A 10,346-nucleotide genomic window follows, 5' to 3' on the forward strand; every position below is an offset into this window, starting at 1 on the left:
GTAGACTCCACATAAAAATGAGATGATTCAGTATTTGTCTTTCCACATCTGGCTTATATCAGGAGTTTTGCCCTTTAAGGCAGAATAATATTCCATTGTATGTATATATGCCACATTTACTTTACCCATTCTTAGGTCAATGGGCATGTAGGTTGTTTTCATGTCTTGGCTACTGTGAATAATGCTGAATGAATATGAGAGTACAGATATCTCTTCAGAATTCTGATTTCATTTCCTTTGGATAAATACCCAGGGGTGAAAATGCTGGATCACATGGTAGTTCTACTTTTAATTTTTTTGAGGATCCTCCGTACTATTGTCCCTAATGGCTATACCAATTTATGTTCTCACCAACAGTGTACAAGGGTGCTGCTTTCTCCACATCCTCGCCAACACTTGTTATCTTTTGTTTTTATGATAACAGCCACTCTAACAGGTGTGAGATGATATCTCATCATGGTTTTAATTGCACTTTCCCTATGGTTAATGATGTTGTACGCCTTTTCATATACCTGTTGCCTATTTCTATGTTTTCCTAGAGAAATATCTATTTAGATTCTTTGCCCTTTTTAAAATTTTATTTTCTTTTATTTGTTATTGAGTTTATGAGTTCTTAATATATTTTGGATATTAAGCCCTTATAAGATGTATGATTTACAAACATTTTCTCCCACTTAGTAAGCTGTCTTTTCAGTTTGTTGACCACTGCTGTGTGGAAGCATTTCAGTTTGATAGGGTTTCACTTCTTCATTTTTGGTTTTGTTGCCTGTGCTTTTGTTGTCCTACTCCTGCCACCCCTGCCTCCCAAAAAATCATTGCCGGGACCAACCTCGAGAAGCTTTTTTGCTATGTTTTGTCCTAAGAGTTTTACAGTTTTCATTATTATACTTAAGTGTTTAATACATTTTGTGTTGATTTTTGTGTATGGTGTGAGATGGCTTCCATTTCGTACTTCTGCTTGTGGTTAAGCAGTTTTCCCAACCATTTATTGAAATGACTATCCTTTCCCTATTTTGTAGTCATGGTGCCCTTGTCAAAAATTAGTTGAATGTATATGTGTAGGCTTATTGCTGGGCTATATATTCTGGTTCCATTGGTGTATATGTCTGTTTTATTTACCAAACCATACTGCCTTGATTACTATTGCTTTGTAATATAATTTTAAATCAGCACATTTTGTTCTTACTCAAGATTGTTTTGGCTATTCAACATCTTTTTTGGCTTCACAAAAATTTCAGGATTTTTTTTCTATTTCTGTGAAAAAATACCATTGAAATTTTGATAGGAATTACATTGAATCTATGTATTTCTTTGGGCAGTATGCACATCTTAATAACATCAACTCTTCCAATTCATGAACACAGGATATCTTACCATTTATTGGGGTCTTTTTTAACCTGTATCAATGTTTTATAGTTTTCAGGGTAGAGATCTTTCGCATTCTTGGTTAAATCTATTCATAAATATTTTATTCTTTTTAATGTTATTATAAATAGGATTATTGTCTTACTTTCTTTTTTCAAATAATTCCTTGTTAGTGTGCAGAAATGCAACTGGTTTTTCCATGTTGATTTTGTATCCTGTGCCTTTAATCTTTTTGTCTATCAGATCTAACAATTTTTGGTGATATCGTTAGGGGTTTCTATATATAATATCATATTCTCTGCAGAGAGAGACAATTTTACTTTTTCCTTTCTCTTTGGATGCCTTTTATTTCTATTCCTTACCTGACTGTTCTGGCTAGAGCTTCCACTACTATACTGAATAGAATTGACGTCCTTGTCTTGGTGCTAATCTTAGGGGATATGCTTTCAACCTTTTCCCATTAAATATGATGTTAGTTGTGGCTTTGTCATATGTGGCCTTCATTATGTTGAGGTACATTCCTTCTATAATTAATTTGTTGAGAGTTTTTATCATGAACAGGTGTCGAATTTTGGCAAATGTTTTTTTTTTTTATTGACCGTGATGATCATATGATTTTTATCCTTCATTTTGTTAATGTGGTATGTCACATGTACTGACTTGTACATGTAGAATATGCATCCCGGGGAAAATCCCACTTGACCATGATGTATGATCCTTTCAGTGGACTGTTGAATTTGCTTTGCTGATATTCATTGAGGATTTTTCCATTTATATTCATCAGGGATGTTGTGCTACAATTTCCTTCTAACATAATGTCCTTGTCCAGCCTCATGATTTTTGCAGTATTCCCTCTTCTCTAATTTTTTGGAAGAATTTGAGATGGATTGGCATTAATTCCTTAAATGTTTGGTAGAATTCACCAGTAAAGCCATCCTGTCCTGTGCTCTTCCATATAATTTTATTTTTAATTAAAATTTTTAAAAAATTTGTTAAAATACACATAGCATAAAATTAACCAATTTAACCACTTTTAAGTATACAGTTAAGCTATGTTAAGTACATTCATACTGTTATATATTCAATCTCCAAAATTCTTTTCATCTTAAAACTGAAACTATATTCATTAACCAACTTCTTATTCTTACCTTCCTCCAACCTCAGGACACCATCGCTCTAGTTCTCTCTTTATGAATTTTCTACTTTAGGTACCTCATATAAGTGGAATCATGCAGTGTTTGTTTTTTTGTGTCTGGCTTCTTTCACTTATCGTAATGTCTTCAAGGTTCATCCATGTTGTATTATATGCATTTGCCAGAATTTCTTTCCTATTTAGGGCTGAATAATATTCTCTCGTGCATATGCAACACCTGTTTCCTCATTCATCCACCAGCGAGCTCTTGGGTTGCTTCCAGTGTAGCTATTTTGAGTAATGCTGCTGTGAACACGGGTACACAGATCTCTGTTTGAGTCCTGGCTTTTAGCTCTTTTGGGTATATGCCTTTTCATATACTTTCAACTTTCTGAATGTTTTTATATTAAAAAGTAAAATCAAGTTTAAAAAACCCTAAAATTGGAATCAAACCCCAAATTGATAAAACATGAACTATTTAATTGGTGTCATCAGAGAAAATAATTATTTCCAGCTCTTTACAAAAGAATAAAAGCCAATCAATGATGATGAAGTGGTAAATGGAAGGACCATTAATGGATTATAAGGCCATCAAGTGAAAAGATGGGGTTGAACAGCATATTTTAATATTGCCAAAGTATAATCCCACAGATTTCTTGCTATTTCAAAAAGAAAAATATATCTTTATAAAAGTGCAGTCTCATTGTTACCACCATAACCAATGGTGAAGCTTAGATCAAAAGAACAATTTACCTGACATCATGACCTCCAAGCATGAATGCATCACCTATACAGTATTGCCAAGAACATTTAACTGAAGTCTGATTGAGCCCTTAAACTTCCAGTTTACAGGAAATATAAGAGCTAGAGAAACAGGTTAAGTGACTTCAAGGGTAAACAATAGAAAGTATACAGAATGTGAAACATTATACAAGAATCTCTTGGTATCTTCAAAATGCTAGCGTCATAAAAAATAAAAAGGAGGGATGGGGGAACATTCTTCTCCAATGAAAACTACTAAAGTGATACAATGACCAAATGCAATGCATATACATCATCTTAATACTGGTTTTAAAAATCAGCCATAAAACACAATTTTGGAACAAATGGGGAAATTTGAATTTGGACTGGGCACTATATGATGTTAGGGAAATATTAATTTCCTTAGATGTGTATTAATGGCATATGACTATGTTAGAGAATGTTCTTATTCTTAGAAGATGTACACTGCAGCATTCAGTAGTCAAGGGTCATGATAAATAAATAGATATATTCAAGTGTGCCAAAGTATTAAACATTTAGGTAGTAGGTATATAGGCATGGAATCTGGATGGTGGGCATATAGCTATGCATTCTATTATTTTTTAAATCCTCACCCAAGGACACTTTTTTCATTGCTTTTAGAGAGAGAGAAGAAGGGAGAGAAAGAGAGAAACATCGATGTGACAGAGAAACATCAATTGGTTGCCTTCTCCTACGCACCCTGAGCAGGGATCGAACCTGCAACCTGGGTATTCTGTCTACGGGATGACACTCCAACAACTGACCAGGGATTTCATATAATTTTTGAAATACTTCCATCTTCCCTGTACGTTTAAAGTTTTCATAATATACAGCTGAAAAAGTAAAAGATCAAGCTTTGACAATCAGCACAGAAGGCATATATCATATATATGGCTTGCAGAGGCTCCACACTGAAATTCTACATCAAGGAATTGTCTCAACTGAGCTGTGGAGAGGAGATTTGAGATCTAGAAAGTTAGCATTTGTCTAGTGATGGATCTTCTTCCCCAGAAGAGAGACAGGATTCAGTGACTAAGTTTTAATTCTAGGCCCCCAAGCCAAAACTTTCAGACGGGACTTTTTAGCCTTTGCTAGTTATAAATTAATCAGCTTTCTAGTGGTGAGAAAGCCCCCTTCTTTCTGCAACCCCCCTTCTTACCCCTCAGTGTTTATGCCTAGGGCAAGAATGAGACATTCTATGGAACACAAAGAAGCTGTTAAAGAAGATGATATGGTTGCTTGGTTGGTAGTGATGAATGGAGCACTGGCATAATTATGATCTGTAAAGTTTTCAAAAATGACTCAGACTTTTTCCTTTATGGAGTGGAGTGGTCAGTGGAATAGCAGTTAAAAGGGAGGGCTGTGAGTTAGGCTGCCCAGGTCCAGCACTGGACTCCACCACTTAGTCACTGTGTGAGATGGGAACTGGAGAAACCGTACATTAAGTGAAGATAATGACAGCACCCATCTCAGTCACGTGAGAATGAAGAATGATAAATAATACATGCCAAATAATAATACATGCCAATAATACAGAACCTAGCAAAGAGTAAGCACAAAAATATTAATAATTATTATTTTAATTATTATTCACTGAAGGGAAGTGAATACTTACGAATGAGTTGAAGGAGTCTTTAGAACACCCATAGGAAGGAAGAAAGGGTCTTCCTATTGGGTCTTTAGAACATCCATAGGCAGGAAGTAAATTTGGGTCCCTTAGTTTATTGTGAATTTAAGCATTTTTACATGAGGGTCCTGAGAGTTCTTTCAGCACAGACCTGGCACACTACCTGTCCATCTCCAGCACCCTAAGAAAGCTGGGGTCAAGGACACCATGGAGAGAAGGCCCACAACATCCTCTGTCACTCTGCAACAGTGATGCTCTGTATCACCATCTTGGTGTCAACAAAGCAGGCAGTTAACCCCTCTCAGTGGGAGCTGCAGCACTCTTTTCCCAGCAGGTTTTAAAATGTAAAACCTCTGTTAAAGTATCTGGTGGTTGTTGGAAAACAAAAACTTTCACTAAAAGCATTTTTTCATTTCTTGCCTGAGATGCTATTTCAAATATTTTGGGGTTCCTGGCAATTGAGATGGCATTTAGTGCTATATAATTTCACTGATTATGCACCAAGCACTTCAAGACACCAATCTAGCTCTATAAGTGGTCATTGTCACCCATCTGTTTCTGTGACTATTGAAGTTTTTTGGGAATCAATTAGTAAAAATTTTTATTTTAAGGGGTGTCTTGAAATAGGAGACCCTCTGCTTGACCATTAGCTTTCAAACTTCTGAAGATGTCTACGTTAGCTAATGGAATCTACAGAAATCATAGATGATGAAATAAGACTTCTCCCTGTCAATATTATAAGACTTTAACACTTTTATAGAAAAAAAAGAAGACGTCCTAAGAAAAGTTCAGTACTACCAGGAATGGTGATTCTGGGATCCTCACACTGGAGAGTCCTGAATAGAGATGCATACTGAGTAGGGCAGCCTATCTGTAACTGCGTCACTTAAGAAAGAAGGGTCATATGTCATAGAAACAAGAAAGCTGCTTTTTAAAAAATTATGAAGAACACTAACATAAATGCAATACAATTGCTGTAAAATAAGCTGTTTGTACAAAATGCCCTTTATTTTCAATTTTACAGGTTTAGAAACAGGCTTATTATCTGTTGTTTTTACTATAAAAGACAAATAAGCAGTCCAATAACATACCTGTACATGAATTTTGCTTTCTATGTGTTTACTATACCATAAATGCAGCACTTTAAAAAAATTCTGCCAACTAAAGCCTGGAACTCTGCTTCCCAATACTTTTGGGTGATTATAGTTGTGTCCCATAAATGTGTCCTTTGTTCTCAGCTACTGCTGAGTCCTGTGAATTGTAGCTAAAGTGTAATTCTCTGCAACAATCAAGTTGCTGGTGATTTAAAAGCAGCAATGAAGAAACTCAGTTGAATCTTCTCATTGGTATCAACAGAATGTTTCAATGTCGCCATTTTAATCAGTAAGAGTATTTGAACCAATCATGGGAAGTCAATTCCATGTACAGAAAAGAGTAACATGTACTTCCAACCTCTTTAGAGTTGTCAACTCCATATTATTTCTATAGGCTGTGGCAGGGTCTTGATTTAGCATCCAGGCCAGAATGTTGGCAATATCAGATTTGAAGTGGTATCTGTCCTGTTTCTGTCCCCACAAAAAAGCATTTTGGAACTCTGCAAAATATTCAAAGCCCTTCATATATTTCCATCAGAAGGAAGTACAAGTGCTTTCAATCCATCTTCACTTATTCAGCTTTGTCTCCTTGTATGGTTTGTCCTACATAGGCAACAATGAGTTCCGGAGTCAAAGGACTGACTTCAATCCTAACGCACCAGGATTGCAATGGAGGGGTGATCTTTGACAGATAGTTACAGATAAGGCAAAAAAAGATATTCTTCATGAATTCCTCAATCACTCAGACATTCTGAGCATTGGGAGTCATGGCATTAGCTTCTAATTTTAAGCCTTTCCTAAATATTGTCGTGTGTGGGCAAAGTTCAGGATTGGCTCCTGAATGGTATCTATTCCTCCATTTAGCAAGGTGCTAATTTTTAAAAAATCTTTGTATAGTTGCTTAGCACAGGCTAAGATAGCCTTGAGGGTCATTGAAAAGCCAATGGGGTAATCAGTCTTAATTGACAAATTTTTGAATGGTTCTCTGGATGTCCTGATGAGAAATGTGGCTTGTATCTTTCAACCTAGACCTAGGGGTGACCAGCTCTGAGGCTCCAAGGGGAATTGTTATGTCCCTAGCATGTCTACTAATGGAAATCTGACCCTGAAAAGTCCACATTAGTGTTATTTATATGTTTAGAAATTTGTGTTATTTTTATAGTACACGTAGTTCATAGTCATTGTAAAAGAAATTGTTCTATTGATAGGCAGACAGAAAATACCTCTCCTGAAAGCTTCCTGCCCAGATATTGCCATTGTAAATATTTTGGTAGGTATCCTTCTGAAATTTTCCAAATAAAAGTTCGCTAATATTCTTGTACTGTTCTGTTATCTTCTTTTTCTACCAGCATAGCATGGATATCTGTAAAAAATGAATATGCATCATAATTTTCATGGCTAAAAACAATCCCTTGAGTAACAGTTAATTCCTAATAGCTAAAACTGATTGCTGTTAATAGTCAAGTGTCTGATCAACCTTTGAGGAAGTCCACCTTGAAGGAAGTGATTGCTGTGCCTTCAGAGAAATCCCACTTTATTGTAGTCACCTTCCAGATATTTATCATGACTTTGTTCATCCAGCCAGACACAATAAAGAGGGCACTTCTGAGTTCGGTTCCAGGAACTTTTGTCCAAAGAGGACATAAATTAAGGTAGCTATGAAATTAAACTATACTCCCCGCCCTGGCTGATGTGGCTCACAGGATTGACTGCAGGTCTCTAAACCAAAGGGTGCAGGGTTGATTCCCAATCAGGGCACATGCCTGGGTTGTGGGCCAGGTCCCCAGTAGGGAGTGCTTGAGAGGCAACCACGCACTGATGTTTCTCTACCTCTCTCTCCTTCCTTTCAGCTCTCTAAACAGAAATTTAAAAAATATTTTTAAAAAATTAAATTAAATTAAACTATACTGAGTTTAGTTATTTATTTTATCTATCTTGAGTTATGCCCTGCTCAGTTGTCCAGTCTAACTCACTAAGAGTGTTACATGAGCACAACCCCAAAGCACAGCCCAAATAATACAACCCTAAAAATAAAAATATCCTGAAGTCTGTGCATTATTAGGAGAGAGTCCGTTTCTGGCCTTCGCCAGCTGCCAGAGGCTACCCATATTCCTTGGCTCATGGCTCCTTTCCTCCACTTTTAAAGGCAGCAATGTTACATCCTCTGACCATGTTCTTTGTATTCACTCACATCTTTCTCTGATCATAGCTCGGAACGGTCCTCCACTCTTAAAGACAGAGCTGATTAGATATTCCAAAATAATCTATCTCAAAGTCCTTAACTTAATCACATCTGCAAAGTTTCTTTTACCACATAACATCATCATAGGTGCCAGGAGTTAGGACATAAGGATCTGGAGGATCGTTATTCTGCCAACTACGGTGGCTATGACAAGCATATACCAGTAACCAGTAAGATGTTTACTGTTTAACATTCAGAGGAAAAATGTTAGGTATGCTTCATCATCATCATCATCATTATTACTATTGTTATCATCATCATTACTATCTTCATCATCATCATCATTACTATCATCATCATCATTACTATAAATAACTACCTTATAAAGGTAGTAAGACCAGTAAGTAATTGTAACAAAATTGTAATTGTAAGACAGTAAGACCAGAAGTAATTATAACAAACACTAAGGTAATTTTCCTTAGGTTAGAAGAGAATTTTAAAACATATTGTATTTACCATATCAACACTAATCAAAAGAAAGCTAGTATAGCTATAATAATTTCATACAAAGCAGACTTTGGAGCAAGGGAAATTATCAGGGATAAAGAGCATCAGTTCTCTAAGAAATGTAGTGATCCTTCATGTATATGTGCCTAACAATGGAGCATCAAAATTCACAAGGCAAAAACTGATAGAAATGCAAGGAAAAATAGGTGAATTTAGTATTACAGTTGCTATAATACTAAATTATATTAGTATTATATATACTAGAATATATATTATACCATATATAATATTATAATACTATATTATATATAGTATAATACTATGTTGTAGTATTATAAAACAATAATCATAAAATTAATATAAATATTATATCATAGTATTATACTATTATATATTGCTATACATTAATAGTAATATATAGTAATAATATTATTATATTAATATTTTGATAGTAATATTGTAATATTACTATTCAACATCACTCTATCAGAAAAATCAGTAAGAATGTAATGGAACTCAAGAGCACCATCAGCCAGCTAAATATAATGGACATCTTTAGAATAATCCATACCACAACTGAATACACATATCTTCAAGCTCATGTGGAACATTCACCAAGATAGACCACATTCCGGACCACAAAACACACCTTGACAAATTTAAAAGAATAGAAATTATACAAGTATGCTCTCAGACTACAGTAGTATTAACTAGAAATCAATAACAAAAAGATAGCTAGAAAAATCCTAGTATACAAAGGATTAACAACACACCTCTAAGTAACACATAGATCAAAGAAGAAATCTCAACAGAAATTAAAAATAATTTAAACTACATTAAAATGAAAATATAAAAATATTTACCAAAATTTGTGGACTGCAGGGAAAGAGTGCTTAGCGGGAAATTTATATAAAGCACTGACTGCATACAGGGTGGGGCTAAGGTAGGTTTACAGTTGTGAGTATGTGAAACACAGAGTTCATTCTTGCATTATTATTGATAAATTATTGTATTCTTTTCCCTATGAACAACTGTAAACTAACTTTTGCCCCACCCTGTATATTAGAAAGAAAGATCTAAAATCAATAATCTAAGCTTTCACCTTAGGAAACTAGAAAAAGAAAAATTAAATCCAAAGTAGGGAGAAGAAAAAAACTTAGATCAATGTCAAGGAACTTTTTTTGCTCTTTTCTTCTAGGAAGTTTATGGTTTCAGCTCTTACATTTAAGCCTTTAATGCATTTTGAGTTAATTTTTGTGAATTGGGTAAGATACGGGTCCAATTTCATTCTTCTCCATGTGGTTATCCAGTGTTCCCAATACCATTTATTGAAAAGACGATCCTTTCCCCATTTGGCTCCCTTGTCAAATATCAGTTGACTATATATGCATGGATTTATTTCTGGACTCTTGATTCTGTTCCATTGGTATATGTGTCTTTTTAAAAATTTTTGGCCAGTACCATGCTGTTTTGATCTCTGTAGCCTTGCAATATAGTTTGAAATTAGGAAGTGTGATGCCTCCAGCTTTGTTCTTCTTTCTCAGGATTGCTTTAACTTTTCAGGTTTTTAAAAATTTTAATTGTTGCTGTTCCACACAATTTTTAAAATTGTTTTTTCTATTTCTGTGGAAAAATATCATTGGAATTTTTATAGGA

At 35.0% G+C, this 10,346-nt stretch overlaps 1 pseudogene; it reads right to left on the minus strand.

Annotated features, from left to right (window-relative positions):
• Window positions 1-6,145: 6,145 nt before the first annotated feature.
• LOC112299700 (replication factor C subunit 5 pseudogene) lies at window positions 6,146-7,121 on the minus strand (annotated as a pseudogene).
• Window positions 7,122-10,346: the final 3,225 nt, after the last annotated feature.

Source organism: Desmodus rotundus, chromosome 1 (genome assembly GCF_022682495.2).
Source record: "Desmodus rotundus isolate HL8 chromosome 1, HLdesRot8A.1, whole genome shotgun sequence".
Classification (NCBI taxonomy): Eukaryota; Metazoa; Chordata; class Mammalia; order Chiroptera; family Phyllostomidae; genus Desmodus; species Desmodus rotundus.